At 40.3% G+C, this 19,599-nt stretch overlaps 1 long non-coding RNA gene across 1 annotated transcript in view; it reads right to left on the bottom strand.

Moving 5' to 3' along the window:
• LOC107310067 (uncharacterized) overlaps positions 1-19,599 on the bottom strand; it is a 43,476-nt gene that overhangs the window by 9,037 nt on the left and 14,840 nt on the right. Inside the window, exon 2 of the long non-coding RNA XR_014943433.1 lies at positions 3,968-4,085. This is a non-coding gene — a long non-coding RNA (uncharacterized LOC107310067). The remainder of the gene's footprint in view (positions 1-3,967; positions 4,086-19,599) is intronic.

Here is a 19,599-nt window from a genome sequence, read left to right on the forward strand (position 1 = left end):
TAAAATATGCTCTCCAACCTTGGGAGCTCATAAACTAGGTTATGATAAGTTGCAGCTGGCTGATGAGGTAACAAGCAAACAAGATTTCATATCCTAATTAAAGGAGTTGGCTTGCTTTCCACTTGGCTACTGTAGTAAAGGGAGTTACTAGGAAAGCTGCTTGTTTCCCTACCTTGTGTTTGAATAATGTTTATTAATCATTGCTGATTTCTCAGTGCAGTTCTTCCCTCCCTCTGCCTGTGAAACAAGGGAAGGTCTTTCTCTTTCCCTTTTAGCACAATGTTGGCAGCCTGGGTGACTCAGGTTGAACTTTTATTCTTCTCCTTTCATTTCAGGTGATGCATTTACCATATTCTGGACTGGTCTGCAGACAGCCCAACCTTTCTCGTTTAGAAACAAGCTAGACTAAACCAATAGGTACATTTGCCTAAGATTCCCAAGAGCTATTTTACTTTTATTATCCCTACAGCAGTTGAGAAGTGAGGTGATACAGTTCAGATACTCTTTCAGAGGGACAAACAAACTTACTTTGAAGACATAACTGTCTTGTAAAGAATTTTTTTTCCAGGAGAATGTCTCTAATCCAATTTTCCATTTTTTTTAGGCTCTCAGGTAGAAGGATTTATTTCTTTTTATTTAGTACATCCAGATAAAGAAGTGAGAGGAAAAAAGTTACATTTTCTTTTCCTAACATTTTGAGTGTTTTCTATTGTACACAAATCTTAATATATTATAAAATCTTGACAAAAGTATTTGAAGAGTGTCTGACTACTCTCCAGAATTAAACTGGTAACCATTAGCAGAGTAGGCTTATAGTTATGGATTCTCAACTATGCTCAATCCAAATCTCATAAATGCCAGTGATTCACCTAGTAAAGACACAGCAACAATAATATATGAGCGATAGAACAGAACAGAGAACACATTTTTCATTTGAGTGTACATCATTTGAATCATATCACTTAAGCATTAGGCGGGTTGATTTTACAGGTCATTCAAGAAATGTTCAGTGTAGACACACTGAAAAGGAAAGGAAATTTTATTTAACAAAACAACAAAGTGACTCGATCAGATTTAACCATGAATTAATTGCTAGTATTGAGTCATCAGACTGCAGCTGTAGACATCCAGGGCATTTTTGAGTTTTCAGATTTGTCTTTTATGAGTGTTTAAAAAACCTTTTGCTGAAGGGCACACATGTAGTTAACGAGACCATTGTCATCTCGTGCTATTGTTACCTACTCTGTGTCCCAGACTATCCTCAAATCAGCCTGTTTTACTCTTCAACCTTAGGAAAGTGCAAAGTCATTGTCATGCCTGGTAATAGGAAGTATCAAACTTAGTGGAAAGTAAGAGTTTGAAAAAAAGGTATGCCTTTTATTAGAACAATGAAGTACTCCAGGGAGTTTACTTCGGTGAAACTGCTCTAGGAGAGAGTACTCTCTTGGAGAGCTAGAAGGAAAAAGTACCTAACAGGTCATTGTACCTAAAAACTATCAACGGAAAGTTAGATGTTACCCAGCAAGCACATGTTTCTCCCATGTTGTAAGACTTACTTACTCCCCTCCAACACCACAAAATATGTGATCCGTCCTTTGTTTGTCCTCTCTAATAAATTAGCAGATGAAAAAATACTTTTATAGGCTTCAGACATAATTCTAAGACTGCATTATGGCAGTCTACCATGAACATGGTCAAAGTAAGAATTTTGATAAGGATCCAGTTTGGTCACTCATAGAATAATAGATATCAGATATCTTCTCAGTTGGCACCAAGTTCATCCCAGCTCTGCTGACTGGATGAAAAAAAGACATAAAATGCAGCTCTTCAAACCACTGGCACACTGAACTGAAATAGTGAAAAGGCTAAAGATGAGGAGAGTCCACACACAAATTTCAGACTAGGCAGTCCTTGGTCTCATTTTATCTTCTCATTCACTGTGCAGGAAAAAGTTCTTGGCACAGCAGAATAGAGAGGCTGAGGGGTCTTCTCCTTGGAGATCTTCAGAGACTGACTGGATGTGGGCCTGGGCACCCTACTCTGGGTGGCCCTGCTGGAGCAAAGGGCAGGTCAGATGGTCACAAGCCATGCTGGAATTCTGGGATTCTGTGAATTGAAAACATCCACCTCATATTCTCCCAATTCGATTTTTCTCTCTTGGACTAATTGCCATCATTTAAATCTTGCCATACCTTCAGGCTGTAGCATCACACCTACTCATTAAAAAGAGCACTCATATTAAAATCATCTTCTGCAGACGTAAAGACTGTGACTAAGTAACCACTAATTTAGCACAATATTCCTATCTTTCAAATGACTTGACAGTGCTAAAAGGAACTGCTGCTGTGAGCCCTTGATCAAACAAAAAATATTCTTACATTTCCATATTGTTTATTTTGTCCATCCTGGTGTATTCCATGAAGAGCTGTCACACTCGGGTAACAAATTCACACAAATTCACCTGGAGGATTTAACATATTGCATGAAAAACAAGCAGTGACCAGCTAAAGAATGTCAGACTGGAGAGCTGTTACTCATAATGGTGAGCAGCTGCAGTAACTGCGATGATTCACACAAGTCAGTCACTGCTCAACTATGCCAGTAAAGATCTCACAATGTTGCTCAGATCCCATGGAGACCTTATAGAAGACTTCCAGCTCCTGATGCATGTAGTATGGCATGCTTTCAGAGAACAGATGCATATGCTGCAGAGGGAATGGCTGGTCACGAACAGACAAACTCCCTTATTCAGTGTGACAATATCCATGTTCCCTAGTACTCTTCAGCACTTGCCAGATGTTGTCAGTTCTCTCTTCAGAAGATGAAAGAAGATACATAAATCATAGATGATAAGAGGATGCGACTACAACCCTTGGGTCTGACAATTGATGTTAGGCTGTTCCCATGCCTTTGCCATCCTCAGTACATCGCTCTCCACAGGCCCTAATGACACATCCTCCTGGTTTTCACACTCAGCTTGACATGTACTTTACAGAGAAGTAGCGTACTAGTATGAGAACGAGCTTGTACCTCAGGAAAGTCAGGTTTTAAAATGAATAATATTTTTTCAGATGCCACAGAGTTTCAGAGCACTTTGAAGTACAGATCAATCTGCCAAGTATTAGTGAACATAGAAGAGAAGCAGGACATGCCCCCCCCAACATATGTTTCGTCATTTGTTCAGACAGGTTAATGAAAAATACTTACTGAAATCTCTTTCATGCACTCTGCCTGTTGGTTATAGATGAGAGCATTAACATGAAATATATACTTATTTAGAAATATGGAATTTCATTATAAAAATGAAGTCTAATTGTCCTGCAAATCTGAAACAATATTGGAAACCCTGGATTCCATGCTCAGCATGAAGAAAACTGTGCTAGAGGGCGTGTTCTTCCTGACCGTTTCCTCCCTTTCTCCATCCCATTTAATGTGTCCTTGAAATTCCTTAGAAAAAAATGACCCTAAAGCTAAAAGCCCATCATTTCATTTGGAGAATGAAATGCATCAACATAATGATACTACTGTGGTTCCACCAGCGGGTACTTCTCATTGTCTGAGTGCTAGGGGATCTTATTTACTATTTGTTAGCCAGTAACCCCACTTAGAAAGATATGATTTATGCAAATCCCTTTAGTATACAACATTCTTCCTCCTTTTCCTTTCTTTTCCTCTCTTTTCCTTTCTCCTCTCCTCTCCTCTCCTCTCCTCTCCTCTCCTCTCCTCTCCTCTCCTCTCCTCTCCTCTCCTCTCCTCTCCTCTCCTCTCCTCTCCTCTCATGGAAATGTACATAATTAAAAACTAATCCAAAGACAAAAATAATTCATCTGGGGCTCAAAGTACTCAGGATGTCAAGGTACTGTCTCTGAGAAAATAGATAAGCTCTACATCAAGTCTAATTCCCCACATACATTCATTATTTGTGTTAGAGAGACGTTTTGCAAGTGATAAATGAAAACATACACACCTTGTACAGCAAAATCTTTTCTCTGCAGGATACAGTGAACAGGGAATCCATCTTACATTAAGGAAAGAAGAATCAGCATGGTTCAGATATGGACAGATCCATCTTGCTTCCCTGAAACCTGAAACAAAGACAAGAAAAAAAGTCAGTGGGAGGGAATAAAGAGACTCTTCAGGAATCTTAAACCTACACTTTGTGCACTGTGCTGAGTTCAGAGAAGCAGCGTGCTTATCCCTGTGATGACAAGTGAAGATTAAATGAAGGTATTCACCAGACAATTCCTCCAGTGTTCCCTGATCTGAAATACACACTGAACATTGTGGAAGATGGGTTATCACTTCCAGCTCAGTGGAAGGTAAGCCTGCAGCTCTGGCAGCATCAAGGAGCTAAACAATGCCAAGTCTGGAACATCCTCACTTTCAGGCCCATGTTTCCAGTTTGGCTTAAGACTTGCATGGAGCCAGTCCCTATGCTGAGATCTGTGTTAGCCATGGAGAAAGAGGTACATGAAGCTCTGGTGTCTGGCACTGGGTGCAACCTGGAGCTCCTCTCCTCTCCTCTCCTCTCCTCTCCTCTCCTCTCCTCTCCTCTCCTCTCCTCTCCTCTCCTCTCCTCTCCTCTCCTCTCCTCTCCTCTCCTCTCCTCTCCTCTCCGCTGCATATACAAGGTGTAGAGGTTTGGGCTTACTCTTCCTCTCCATTCACTCTCCAGCTCCAGCCCATCCCTCCCTCCCATCAGCACACAGGGGCTGGAAGTGCCATTGCTGGCCTCTTTAAACAGTTGCCTTTTCATTAATCCAATCTGTGTGTATGTGTGTGTGAGTGCTTGTGTATAGACAGCTGCAACTTGGCATTCTTGCTTTGACGTTTTCTTGGAGCAAAGTTTGTTAACTATTGGACGTTAGTATCCAACTCTTCTCTATTCAGGTTCAAGAAAACAGGAATTTGGCCCCAGTAACTAAGACTAATGTGATGTTAATTCCTGAAAGTAAATATTCTCCTGCTTTTACCTTGGTATCTTTTTTTAATAGGTATTTTTCTTGTGCCTCACACATATACATGTCATTTTCATTAGTATTAAAAATCTGATTCAGCCAAAAAATTGGTTTTGGCCAAATAGGTCACATTATTAGAGATGGTCACCCTTCTTTCTCCACTCATATTTGCTGTTTCCATCTATGCTGTCTCTCTACCTGTGACTTTAATTCCTCAGTGGCTTTCTAGGATAACTCTCACTACTCCTTTCTGGACAATAGATTTTGATCACAATCACCCTGACATAGATTCAGATCATTTAACGAAGTTAAATGTGGGTATAATGAAACTATCATTTTTGTGATGCACAAAAATAAGGTACCACAGACATCAGAAATGGGGCACTGAGTGAAGCCATTTCTAAAACAAAGAGTAAGCATTAATAATAGAAATGATTAGTGCTGATTTATGGATCTGTAGTTATCATTTTCCAAAGGAAAAGCAGCCAGGAAAATGTGTCACATTTTCCAGCAATCCACATGAAGCCTCAGCGTACTATCTGAAATTCAGTATCTTTGGTTTTCTTATCCATGAGCTCCAGCAATCCCTGGTGTATGCCAACAGCCTAAAAGAAAACAAGGTTCAGGAGACACCACTCTTTGCATACGGTAGTTGGCCATGCCTCATCACACTCAAACCCAATTCATCATCTTCCAGACACTATTTCATACCAAACATTTTGTTGTCTCTTTAATGCATCTGTCTGTTTATCTATTCTCCAGTACCATCTGCTTGTCCTGCTCTCTTGCACCGCACATGTTCACAGCTACTACACCTCCAAGGTGACAAATGAGCAGTCGAGCTAATTTCATTGGGATAAACAAGAAAGCAAGAGCCAGATGGAAAGCCATGGAGAGAGCCAATGGCACTGGGGGGAGAAGAGAGAGTGCTGGGAGAAGAAATCACCATAACAACGGCAAGTGCAAAGAGGGGGTTCTATTCTGTCTATACCACTAATTGCTATGAATATTTTATTCTTTCCCTGTGGTTTATTCATGTCCAGCGCAATGATTTACTGCCATATGTTATAGTTCAAGGCATTTTTTTTTCCCCAGTAAAGTTTGATTGCTGTTGTTTTCACTGTTATTTTTGTAAGGTTTGGGGGCTTTATTCTGTTTTTGGAGTGTAGACTATTTTCTTCAGACACTCATAAGGAAGCAGGGCTTGGGGGAGTTCAGTGTTATTATGACTGTGGAAATTACAGGTTTTAATTACTTTAAAGACACAAGTTGATGATTGATAATGTTGATCCAGATCCTGCCTCCTGATAAGCTTTAGTCGTTTTTACTATATGGCACTTTCAGCACTAGCACAGCATAAATATTCTACAGATAACCCTGGCTATGCTGGTGGAAGTCCAGTTGATCTCAAAGCAGTGGGATTTCACTGCCTGACAAGATACAAAGGTTGCACTAAATCAATTTGAAAAACACTTCAGTTAAACCATTCCAAACTGAATGCATGCGTGTGTGTAAGGATTTAAAACCATCTCGTATTGCTTTAGCTTGACTCAGCTAAAGACATATCCTAAAGTAAGAGAAGACAGCTTATGATAAACTAAATAAGCCAAAGGAGGCCTAAGCATGAAACAGCTTTCTAAAACATTTTATCTCTGTTCAGAGCAGTGTCACTCAATGTATGTTTACGTAGCACAAGACAGATATGCCTTACCAATTGTGTGGGAAGCCAACTTAGAGCTAGAAGCAAATACTTTGCCCAGGCTAATAAGCACCAACTTTGCTTGAAAGTGGCACGGTGCGATGCTTCACAGAGATGCCTGTTCCAGGTAGGCATTCCAACACAGCAAAAGCCAGAACGCACTGCCAAGGAGAATCTGATTTATAATTCCTAGTGGCAAATACACAGCTTAGCCATTAGACTGGAAAACCTCTCAAGTTCACTGTCATTTCATCCAATAGCAGCTCATTAAATTTAACAATACAGACGCTGCAAATATTTTCTTTTACAAATGTGAATAGACAAGGCACTTTCAAAATGTCTCTCCTTTTCAAACATTATCAGTGTCATTCAGTGGTAATTGTTCCTATTTCTCAACATGTAATATTCAGAGATAAATAAGATGTGAAAGTAACCTTATCTAATTGAAAAATCCCTCTCCCCTTGCTTTCCAAAGTCCAATCTCACTGCTGTGTACATTCAAGGATTTCTTCAAAGACCAATCTATCTGCATCAGAAACTCTTATTTCAGGCTTTTCAGGGTAATGCTTGTCAGAATAAAGATTTGTTCCATTTCCCAGCGGAGTGTAAAGTTTCGCTTTGAAGATCCACTTTCAAACAATCTCCCCTATACCTATGACAGTCATCCTTGATGTAATACAAGTGTTTATTGTACTTATTCCCTTTTAAAATCAGTTTTAGCCTCTGTAAAAATAGGGGATTCTTGGTTCTCATCAAACCAGAGTTATTCCGCCACATGGCACAGAATCTCACTGTAACCTAGAAGGCTTCATGTTTTGTCTGCCTTCTCCTTCTAAACACATGGCTCTCCATTAGTTTGCTTGACCAGCTAGCTTTTGTTATGTTAAACAATCATGGAAATGCTGAGGCTCTGATCCTATATTCCTGTCCCTTCCAACTGCACTCAGTGCTATTTGCATGAGAAGCAATGTTAGGGCACAGTTTGATTAAATTTTGGTCATGGTATTATGTGATGCGGTTGCACATTAAAGTGGAAGCTTGTGCTTAATGAACAGAAGGGTCCTTCCTCTTATGCAGCCTATGTTCCAAAAAGAAAGGGCACTCATAAGAAAAAAAGAAATCCTCAATAAAAACCCCATCAATGAGGAAACTGCATCCTTAAGTTCTTAGTTAAGACTTTTCTCTGAGGCATGTTGCAATCCATGGAAGACAACTTCTTGGTAAATCTCAATGCACGCTCTCCTAATTATAAATAAAACAAATGTGGTTTGCCTGGAGAACCTACCCAAACCAAGGATCTTAAATTAATGTTTTTGGGACTGGGAATACTGTGTGTCTATAAATCACTTAATGAAATCCATATTCTTTGCAGATGGAACTGAAATGGGAGAAACTTGCCATAAATTTAGCTGCTGTACATAAGTCTCTGCATGTGACCTGGTACTGTAAGAAAGAGACTGAAGTTCTGCTTTTTTAAATATATATCTATAATCTCTGTAGCCATGCTGTTCCAAGAGAAAAGATACTTGCCTAGGTACAACTTAGTGCAAGACTTTCCCCCTTCCTTACTGTCCATGAGGTGTCCCAGGCCCAGGAAATGGAAGGCCCTGCAGTAGGTCACAACCACTCCTGAGTGAACATCAGAAGCTCTGGAAGATAACGATGGTCAGTGCCTGCCTGATGGGGCCTTCTGCAGCCTGCCAGAATAACAGCACGAGAGCCAGATATTTGCAGCACACATCTCAAGGTGTTTCTGAGGATCAGGTTTGGCCCAGGCAGCCCTGGGTATATTTATAACCCCTTGACCTTTTCTTCTTCCTTTTTTATGCTCTGCTATTTCTACTGCAGTCACCTCCATCCAGTGATGGATAAACCTACCATGGTGACCTTCTCTTCATTGCTAAAGTAGAAAAAGTCATCAGACTCATTAAGCAGGAGAAAACTGCACACACATTACTTGTTGCAATCAGCACATACCCCAGATAAACTGACCACTGACCACTGTCCACCTTCTCCCTCTGAATGTACAAAACCTTTGGAGCCGCAAGCAGCTCAAGGGTGACTGGTGAAGCAGCTGCACAAAGTGCAGGTGTTCTGGAGAGAACTAGCTCTTCCCAGAGCTATCATGATTGCCTGATGTACAAAACCCCACAGAAAAACCAGTACAGACCTTTAAAAATATGTCTCTCCATCCACCTCTTTGTTAATCTTCTTTCCTTAGTGCTGACTGCACGTCCTTGAGGATATTACCCAAATTTAACCTGAAACAGGAGATATATGTCTTTTGGCAAGGTCAAAGACTGACATTTATGCTACAAGAAGAACCTGTGAAAACTCTTGAAGAAGATCTATTTCCAATACAAAAATCAAGTTTCATTTAACCTTGTCAGAAGGTTTATTTGACTCAGATTTACATGAATACACATTAGTTCAAAACTGTACAGCTCTCAATTCAAAGTACAGTTTTAATAACATCAATCTTCAGCTTTTGCTGCATCTCCAGTCACAGATACTGGAAAATCTACTATTGTATGTACCAGGTTCTGCAAATGACTCATTCAAAAAGCCAACCAAACAAAAATAAAATAAAATAAAATAAAATAAAATAAAATAAAATAAAATAAAATAAAATAAAATAAAATAAAATAAAATAAAATATCTAAGCAAAATTTTGCATTGAAGCTGTGACTTGGAGATGCCTGCTGCTGTACTCATACCATCTTGAGCCACCTTCACTGGAACTCTCTGTATAAATATTGTCATCCTCCAGCCTGCGAAGCTGAGTGTCTGGGGAAGAAGTTCTGAATTGGGATTGCCAAACTAAATAAGGTTACTCTTCTAATGGTCTCAGCAACACAGCTTTAACTTCACTATTCCTATTCTAAATCCTATAAGACTTCTGGACTTTCTCAGCTTTGATACCTCCATCTATAAATACTACCCTTCCTCACAGCAGCTTTTCAGGGCCAAACAGGCTAACGCAAGCACAGCATATTTAAGGTATGCATTATGCTCAGCTTTACTATTAAAATGCTAGACTTTCGGTTTTCCGAGGAAAAGGTACCAGGTCTCCTAAATAAAATACTTTGATGTACTTTATGGAAATAAAATTTTAAAGATAGGACACTAAAGACTTGCTTTTGACTACCTTTTATCTCTGAATATTCTCAACAGTTAAGCACAGCTTCATTTAATTATGCATTATCCTAATTGCCGGGTACCTACCATGTCCATCTGTGTGCATTATAATGAATACATGCACCAAGGGCTTAATGAGTGAGACACCTGCTCAGATGAACAAATGGCCTAGAATTATCACTGATATAGTCATCCATACATTTAAGCATGCCTTAAGTTTAAAGGAGTGGCAGCACATGTTTATGTACAAAAAAAAACCAACAAATGGAACTTATTAGACTACTCCAGTCAGGTTGCATCGACAAGAAAATCCTGAAATGTCCCCAGGACCATCCTCTGCAAACTAACCAGTATGCATGTACCCACATTATTAAACTGTGAGAGCCTTCAAAACAGGGTAATCCTGTTGGGAACGTTCCTGCTAAATGTCCCTGAAAATTTGGAAAGGAGATGCTAGTTGACCTGGATTACAGCGATGACAGGGACTACTTTAAATGTGTAACTGCTTAAAAAATATATATCTGCCAAGAAATTTTCTCTAGCGCTGTTTAATCTACCAGTCTAATTTCCTAGTGAGCTCAGATCAGCAGCAGTGTCTATATGAAGAGATGCACAGAGCAGAGAAGCTGTTTCAAGCCAGCTCCTGTTACACAGAAATACCATCTTCATGTTTTGTACCATCAATACAATTTTCATGCAATCTTCTGTTCTCAGAAAAATCTGACTGTTAAGTAGCCTACTCTAAGTAATTGCAGATGCTCACAAGTCAAGCTTCCCAAACAGCCTCCTACAGCCAACTGAGTTGTCATGCTTGTGTTTATGGTGACATTTCAGCAAAATACTGCAAGGGAATAATGAACAAAAGCATTGATACAAGAGGATCATAAAAGCCTACTTCATAGTCAGTACATAAACTGGCATTCCTAACCTCATTATCATTTATGCTACTTGAAGCATTTAGCTGACATTTCTCCAAGGCTTTTTTTAAAGCTTGAAGGAACGCAGCTTCCAATGCAGGCCTTTTTCAAAGCCCAGAGCAGATTTTGCAGCAGTCAGTTCATACCCTCTTTTCACCAGTGTGATATTCCTATTGCTCCCATCCACCAGTACTACCAACTGGCATTCTTTAATTTCAGTTCAGCCCTACACAGCAAGTTCACTGAGCTATCTTCTTCTTCCATAATACTTTCTCACTTCATCTTTCTTTCCACATTTGCAGAAGTAGGAGTTTCTTGACCAAGAGTTTCTTCCCGCTACTTGAATATTTCATCCTCTTCCTTCAGTTAACACCAGCCTGAAATGCTGCATCTGTGGGTTCTGACACTTCAGCACCTCCTGTGCTACAACATCAAATTTTAGTCCCTTTTTCTTTAACTCCTATTCACTCACATTCTGTGCTGCTTGAGAGTCATCCTTTAATGTGCTGAATCACCCTGCTGGCTTCCTGCACCTTTTCCCTTACACCAGTCTGATCAACTAATGTGAAAAATGAGCACACTTTGCCCACTCACACCTGGGCACGTTCTTCCACAACTACTGTCCAGACACAACTCCTGCTCTTCCACCAGAAAAGCCCTTGAGTAATTAATAGAAGCAGAAGGACTAACAGAGGCTGCTGATATTTGGAAGGTTTTTGATATGAAAATGAGAGAGTAATGTCAAATTCTTGCCAGTAGGTGCTCAAATACACAGGTTAGAAATGTGTCTGTGTACAGTTGTATGCATATATATGCATCTACCAACCAAAATTATTATTCCTGTATCTTACTTCCCTTTCCACACATTACTCATTGCATTCCGTTTTTACATATCATAATGCTTCTTCCTTTTATAATCAGAAACAGCATCTGTCTCAATATTACTGAAGTCTCAGAGGGCCTTTTAGATGTTATGTCATCACACTTTGTTTTAAAAAAGGCTGCAGTAATGGCTTACTATAAGATAACATGGGCAAGTAGAATATGTCCAAACAGTGTGATTGTTCCTTGATCTCATCTGGTAAGAGCACAAAAAGTTTCTACCACTGTTAGATAAGACATTATACCACGAAGATGTATTTCAAGTATATTACTATTAGTAGTATCTCATCTAAACTCCAAAAGTTTAAAACACACACGCAGACACACAAATCCCTATTGTTTATTATCACAGTTTCTTCCAAGAGAAAATATTTTGAGGCAAAACAATCTGAAAAACAAAGCTAACTCCTAACACTGAAATTTAACATGTGAAAGGACTGACAGAAGATCAAACATTAGCAGTTTTCTACGTTTCTATAAAGAAGTCATTCAGTGATACCACCGTCTTAATATATATTAAATAATTCGCTCTTCCTCTCTAATGAGTGATTTATTTTAGAGAATGGATTTCCAATATTCATTCTATGCCTTTCACTGGCTTTTATGCATCTATAAAACACTGACATAAATCAGAACACAATCCATCATGCAACATAACCTCCCGTAAATAAGAGGCACGGTTTGGTTCTTATTCTACCAATACAAGCACTGATTCTAGTCTGGCATAGTTGTTGCAGGCTATGTATGCCACTGATAAGCCAGAAAAATCAATCAATTGATAAATAAAAGTTAAGCTTTTGACCATATAGTATAATGTGAACATTTTAATTTTTTTGATTTATTTTTGGCAGTCTTCATGTGCTAGAAACCCAACACTGGTTGGACATTGGAAAAGGTTTGACACTGGACGCTGCAAAGGACATTAGATGAAAAGAAACAATGGGCCGGTGCAGAAAGGACTAGCTTATTCAGCGTAAAACTTGGTATAATGTAATTTGGTTAATATGATATTTCCTCTGCTCAGGTTTCGATTTGCACATTTATTTGGGATTGTAAAATGTTATTTACTCTATTATTGCTCACACCTCTGAACAGAGTGAGGAAACGAACTGTATTTCAGACTGAATGAAGGCATTATTTTTCTTCCATCCCTACTGGCTGGGGGATTTCTCTCAGATGTGGGCCTCCTCACAAGTGTCCATACTTCTGAGGGACCCAAGGAGCTTAATGGAAAGCAGAGCAGAATACAGTTACTCCATAAGCCCTTCTAAGTGCTACGCTAAAGGATAAACTAAGTATTAGCTGTAACATGCATGCTTTCTGTATTGCATTAGCTTAATGGATAAAATGAGGAGGCAATTTCATCACGATAGTGACAGTCTTTGACACGCTAATCCAAAGCTGGGTTAATTAGAATAAAAATCCTTTTTCTTCTGCCACAGACAAGAACAGAAACATTTCGTCTTCAGAGTCCAGCATTCAGCCTTCTGTTGTACTAGAAAGAGAGTCTTTAAATGGCAACTGCAGAACTTGTGGCAGAGGAAAGTTTAGGAATTGTTAAGTCTTATCTCAAGAAGTGTAAATAAAGTGGAGCATAGCATAAATGCGCCACAAGACAAGTCTGGCCCTAATAGAAATCTCAGGAATCAGCACATTTTTATGGAAGGTAAAAATTCTTACAGGACATGGATGCAACTTCTTTTTATTACATTATATGTACATACTCAGCTATACTGCTATAGACAGTATATAATGGAATATTTGCTACATGCTCAGGGCTGCCAAATGTTTTCCATAACCCCTCTTTTTATTAAAATATTCCAAATACATCTGTACTGCACTAAATCATACGCTGCTATTTGGCATAAGCTGTATCTTCAGACTGCTCTGCAGAGTTAAACCATGCCAAGACTGAAGTATTGATTGCTACTTATTGCACACTGCATACTAATAAATCCTACCCCTGTGTCCTAGCCAGCCACGTACATACAGCTCTGGAGAAATCACTTCTACATTTTAAGACTCCTGTCTTAATGGAGCAAGGCTAACTAACAGCTACCTTCCATAATTATGTGAGATGAAGAAATTCAGCCAGCTCATTCATGTACATACATGCAGGAAGGAAAACCAACCAGTTCCACATGTCCAGTCCAACTCACAATCATGGAATCATAGAATTACCCAGGTTGGAAAAGACCTCAAAGATCATCAAGTCCAACCACAGCCTAACCATAGTACCCTAACTCTAACAACCCTCTGCTAAATCACATCTCTGAGGCACCTGCACCAAGCTGGAGGCTGTGATGTCCCACAGAAAGAAAGAGAAAAAATTTCCCAGCAGTCCATTATGAAAGCTAAACTTCATACTGCAGTGCTCACAATATATTTTCATATGATTTTTTTTTTTCCTATACTTAAGCAGACATTGTCTTTTCTAGACAGTAACTGAAAGAACTGTGGGGAAACATTCAGAAGAACAGTTATTGCATGCTAAACTCCCTAGACACTCATGTGTGTTTCAGGAAGACTGACTCAGGAACCTGGTAATAAAGAGACTTTACTGTTAGATCACTCTATCCCGTTAAGTTTAAGACTAAAAGTTGTTATCTTCCTTTAATTTCACTCTGAACATCACTGTTCTCCATCTAATTGTCTGGAGATGTACACCCACTTTGGAAAGACTATTAACATACCTGTATTTTGTCAGAAGTCTGAGATATGGGTGTGAATAAATGGAGAATGATGGAGGGATCATTTTCCAGGGTGTTACTGCAATTGACTAAATGTGTGAAGCAGCTCACATAGGGTATTTTTGTAACAGTAACAATCATCAAAACTCAGCTGAATAATACTCAAGGACTAATTTAACCCATTGTTTCAAAAACCTGGCTCTAATATTGCATAAAATACAGTGAAATACTAACTTGCATTCTTAAATCCCACTGTGATCAATGAACCATAGCCAGGTACCCGAAGATGGTCAGACCCAAGAGTTTTATTGAGCAATTTTGGCTCAGTTTTTAAGGACATCTCTAGGTTCAGCCTATTATAAGCTTCCCATTTACAAATATATACAGTCACATGCAATGTGTTAGCATTGTCTTCAGAATTAAATGTCTCAAGAGCTTGCTAAAATACCTTTATCTTCTTTTTAAACTACAAGCTTAATGCATTTATTCACTTATTTCTTTGGCTGCCCTCTTTGAGACACCAGAATTCATCAGAGAAACAATGAGGTTGAGTAGTTATGTTAGAAACTCTAATGATAGTGGTAGAAATGAGAACAGGAGATATCGGAATGATCACCCTGGGAGAAATGGTGACCATGGTGTCACCCAGCATGGACCTATGGTCCTCTTCTACCCTCAAGTCTTACACTAGCTACCACCACATCTGGAGAGGCAGAAGCAGGACTGTGGGCCCCCGGCCTTAAGATACTGCATAAAGGCACACAGAATCATGGAATGGGACCTCAAAGTCCACCCAGTCTTGGTCCTCAGTTGTGGGCAGGGCTGCCCCCCAGCAGCTCAGCTGCCCAGGGCCCCATCCAACCTGGCCTTGAGCGCCTCCAGGGATGGGGCACCACAGCTTCTCTGGGCAGCTGTGCCAGCGCCTCAATGCCCTCTGAGTAAAGAATTTAATTCTAACATCTAATCTAAATTTTCCCTCTTTTAGTTTAGTCATGGTTTTGTAATTTCTGCTATTCTCTGGACCAGTTCTAACAGTTCTGCATCCTTCCTGTGCTGGGGGCTCCAGGCCTGGACACAGTACTCCAGATGGGGCAGAGTAAAGTGGGGCAAAAACCACCAGAGATCCTCTGTCAGAGCAGAGGGGTTACGCATGTTCCATGTGTTCTGGGAATGGAAATGGGTGTAGAAGCAACACATCATCCTGTTTATCTGCCTCTTACACCACTGGCAAGTGCAATAAAAACACAGCAACACATTCTTATCCATTTTGTGTGAAAACTCTGAGTGCTTTTCTACACGGAGCTGCTTAAAATTGCAAATTTGGAAAACTGCTTGTTATGGTGTATTTGACTAAAAAGAAATAAATGCCTGGGAACTTGTGTAACTGCAGTGCTTTCAATGGTTCTTGCTATCTGCAATTTGCAGCTCTCTCTGTCATTGCTGATATTTAGTTTGTCTCTTTCAAAGCCCCCAGTGCATTAAATCACTTTGTAAATTAAAAGAAATGTGCTTTGTCCAGCAGACAAATGGCGGATAGGAGATCTTCCAGGGTAACACCAAGCCTGCAAAAAGCTTTTGAAATCTCATTACTCAAGCGCCTAATGGCCAGAGTAACAGTCGCTGTGTGATCTTCTCTGTTTATTGTGCATTGTGGATGACCAACACACAACGCAACAACGCTCATGATGTTAGTAAACAGGGTGGACAATTCGCCAGATTTGATTCCCTTGAATACAGTTTTCCATAAATGTAGAAAATCAGCACTTATACACCTCACCTTGCCCACTGCTTAACGTATTGCTTCTAACATTTGTAATTTTTTCCTCATGTCTGTCTTGGAAATATAAAGTCATATAAGCATGACCAAGGCTCGGATTCATTAATGGCTGTATGGGAAACTGTTGATGACAGCCTGAACCTCTGATTAACCACTTGAGGCAAGCAATGAGTCAGCTGTGGAAGCACAGGTGAAGGTAATTCAGCTGTGCTCCAGGAAGGGGTGGAGCTTGGCTCCACCTCTCCTAGATCCCATTTAAGGGCTGACCAGCACTAAGGCAGGATCCCTTTCTGGAGTTTGTTTCTGTGTGAAGTTTTACAGCAAGACTCAACATTGGTGAGCATTTGTCATCTATCCTCTTTCTACTATGTGAGCTCTGGTTATCTGTCAACTTTATATCTGTACGATTGTAACCATACAATGGCTAATAAAGAATGAGTGCCAGCTGTCACCTTGTGCAAATCAGGATACTGATAGTCACTTCCTCCTTCACTCCTCCTTCTCATCCTCTCTCCAAAATGAGGACTGGCTTCACACTGATGTGTTCTTGACAACAGACACTGACAGAATCAAGAACTCCAGGCTGCCTTCTGTAAGATCTGACTGAAACAATAGATCAGATTCAAACTGCATAGCAGATGGAAATATTACAACACATATATAATTCTGAACTCCCAAATTCATTTTCTTACCAAGCTGGGTTAAACATCACTTCAGGATGCCTATTCCTGAATTAATACACTTGTATTTGGCAAAATATACTGAGATACCACTACATATTTCTTATGCTTCCAGAAATGGAAACTCCAGAAAAACCAATGGCAGCATTTTCAAAAGCACACTACATTCATTTACCTGCCCCAGCAAGTCAGTGGTGAAACAACAAATGATTCCAGCAGGGTAACTTCTGAATTCAATTTGAGTCATTACAAAAAATAATAATAATAAAACCAACCACCCAGACTCATTTGCCTTGAGAGGTGTGTCAGAACAGGTAAGGAGCTGTGGGCCTGCATGAAGAGGAGATACACTTCAGGCCTGGAGAGCTTTATGTAGAGCAGATGGGATCAGCAGGGATGAGGAAACACTTTTAAAGCCACTGCTGTAGAGAACTACTAAGGGATGCAAATCTGGGCTCGGTTCTGAAGGTGGAACCAATGGGTCCACTCCCTCTGATCAGAAAGAAGGGCTGTCTCTGTGTAGGCATACAGAGTGATTCGAAGTTTAGCTCCCTTTGTTTACTCCCTTCTTCACATCCAGTTTTTGAGACATTTGGTTCTTTTTACATGCTTTTGAAATTCACATGCATTCTTAGTGGGAACAAGAATGACCTTAAATTCCCTAGTGGCTGGGTGGCTCATCAGGACTTTTTTATGACTAATGAATTCTTCTCGATCTCTCAAAGCTTCATCATTTGGGCTATTGTTTCCCCAAGGGTATGTCCTTGTGCATTTGAAAACAGCATGAGATCCTTCCTACATATGCTGTGGCTGATGCAGCTGAGCTCCAAGCACGTGGGGAAGCTCAGCAACTTTGCATCTTGGTATCAGCAGTTAGTTGGTAAGCTCTTATGCAGCTGTAAGGATAGCTTCTGCTCACGTGAGTACCCTGCTATTCCTCTTCTTTTTCTTCCTGTTCTCATTCAACAGTGTTTATGGCAAGGTTATTGAATTTCCAAAAATAAAAAGCCATGCTTTGCTTTCCAGCTGAGAGCCATTAGATGCAGAGGAGATCTACCTGTGAAACGGCAGGTGGTGACAAAGTGGGATGTCTGCATCCTTGTCTCACCCTTCTGCTGTTCAGCTGCCTCTGACCTCTAGCTACACCTCAGCATTCCCATATATTTTAAAGGAAAATAAAACAACCAGAACCCTTTTTTAAAGGAGTGACCATGTTAATCACAAAGGTAATCTTTCCTTCTCAAAAGGCAATCTTTTCTTCTCTGATCTTCTGGATCTGAAAGTCCATTTGCTCTTGACACAAAAGGCATTCTGTTTGTGAGGGTCAGGAAGTCAGGAGATGTCCAGGCTTTTGCAAGTCCTGAGTGATGACAAGTGAGAACAAATATTTTTAATTTCTCACGGATTTACTTGAAACTCTGTGAAGTCCTTAAGTTTTCCTCTGAAAACACTAGCTGTTTGAAGTGGCTCTAAGTGACAAAATGCGATCCCTTTCACCTTTTTGATGACATAAAATTAAGTAATAGCTAAGATTTTTAGAAGTGCCAGAAGAGGATCTATTATCCTCTTTCCACGTATTTAGTTGTTATACCAGCTTCTCATACTGTCTAGCACCTTGCAGCTGCTATTGTTAGTGGTTTTTAACACGCGTTCTTTATGCCTCCTCCCTTCCTACCACAGATCTTCCTCTCTTTCCAGATGCCAAGCCTTCAGGCTTACACAGCTTCACAGCTTAGCATGAAGGACCAGGACCTGGCACAAATAAATATTGTTCTTCTTCATGTAGCATCCCAAGAGAGCTCCGCTAGGGCAGCCAAGAGGAAGTGCTCAGTGTCTCTCAAATCCCAGACCCCCTGCCCACCAAACCCTGCTTCCAGGCCTGACTGCTCAAACAACCCCCACACTCTCTCCTTTCTGCTCTCTGCTCACATTTCTCCAAGCCCACCCTCTGTCAGGCAGAAGAGATGCGGCTGCCTCCAGGACATAGTCTGTTGCTTCTCAGGAAGACTGCTTCTGATCTCAGCCCACAGGTTTTGGGGCTATTCAACGTCTTGGTTCTGCTACTCTCATTAGTGATAAGGGATCAATGCTGTCCTTTCTTTGGGAAGGGAAACACAAAGTCTGTCTTCTCTGAGCAGTTTGCAGAGCAAGATGCTGGCTGATAGCTCAAGGACTTCTTTCAAGACACAACAAAGAGTGTAAAATGCTGGGTGTTCGCGTGGGTTTGGGCGTGGATGTGGAAGAAAGAGGCTTTGTCAGCCTTTATTCCTCATTCTTTCTTCTCTTTATTGACCAAGCTCTCTAACCACACACAAACATGAGCTGCATCTTACACACAGCTGCTGTTTGCTTTCTCAGTGCCGTGCTTGGTACTAGCCTCCATCTTCACTCCCAGATATGGTATATGCAACTCACATCTACAGAACACCGACAACACTGCAAAGGATTTTTGGAGAAGTCAAGGGCAAAATTAGCCAAGTCCCCTTCAAGTCAGTGGAAGGATAATGAATGCCAGAGTGCTACCTTTCCTGTTCACAAGTAGGTGCAATTAGAAGGAGAAAGTGCATACTAATCAATAAGCTTTGGCACTTAACAGCTCTGAAGTATTGGTGGGCTGACATTTACATCTGCTCACAGCATTGTATGCATCCACAACAATTTACCATCTTCTATCCTGTTGAAATCCACCTATATAAACTGTCAGGCAGGCACCGCATAATCCTTCCAGTCTCAGAAATTACTCTTATAAAGGTCTGTGTTTAAACCAATACATTTCATGCAAGGAATGGGTGAGGAGGCAGTGTGCCACTAATTAAAAGGCAACTGTTATAAACTAGCATCAGGATGTTTTCCTGATC

This window comes from Coturnix japonica, chromosome 2 (genome assembly GCF_054131305.1).
Source record: "Coturnix japonica strain WE chromosome 2, WE-NBRP24, whole genome shotgun sequence".
NCBI classification, from domain to species: domain Eukaryota; kingdom Metazoa; phylum Chordata; class Aves; order Galliformes; family Phasianidae; genus Coturnix; species Coturnix japonica.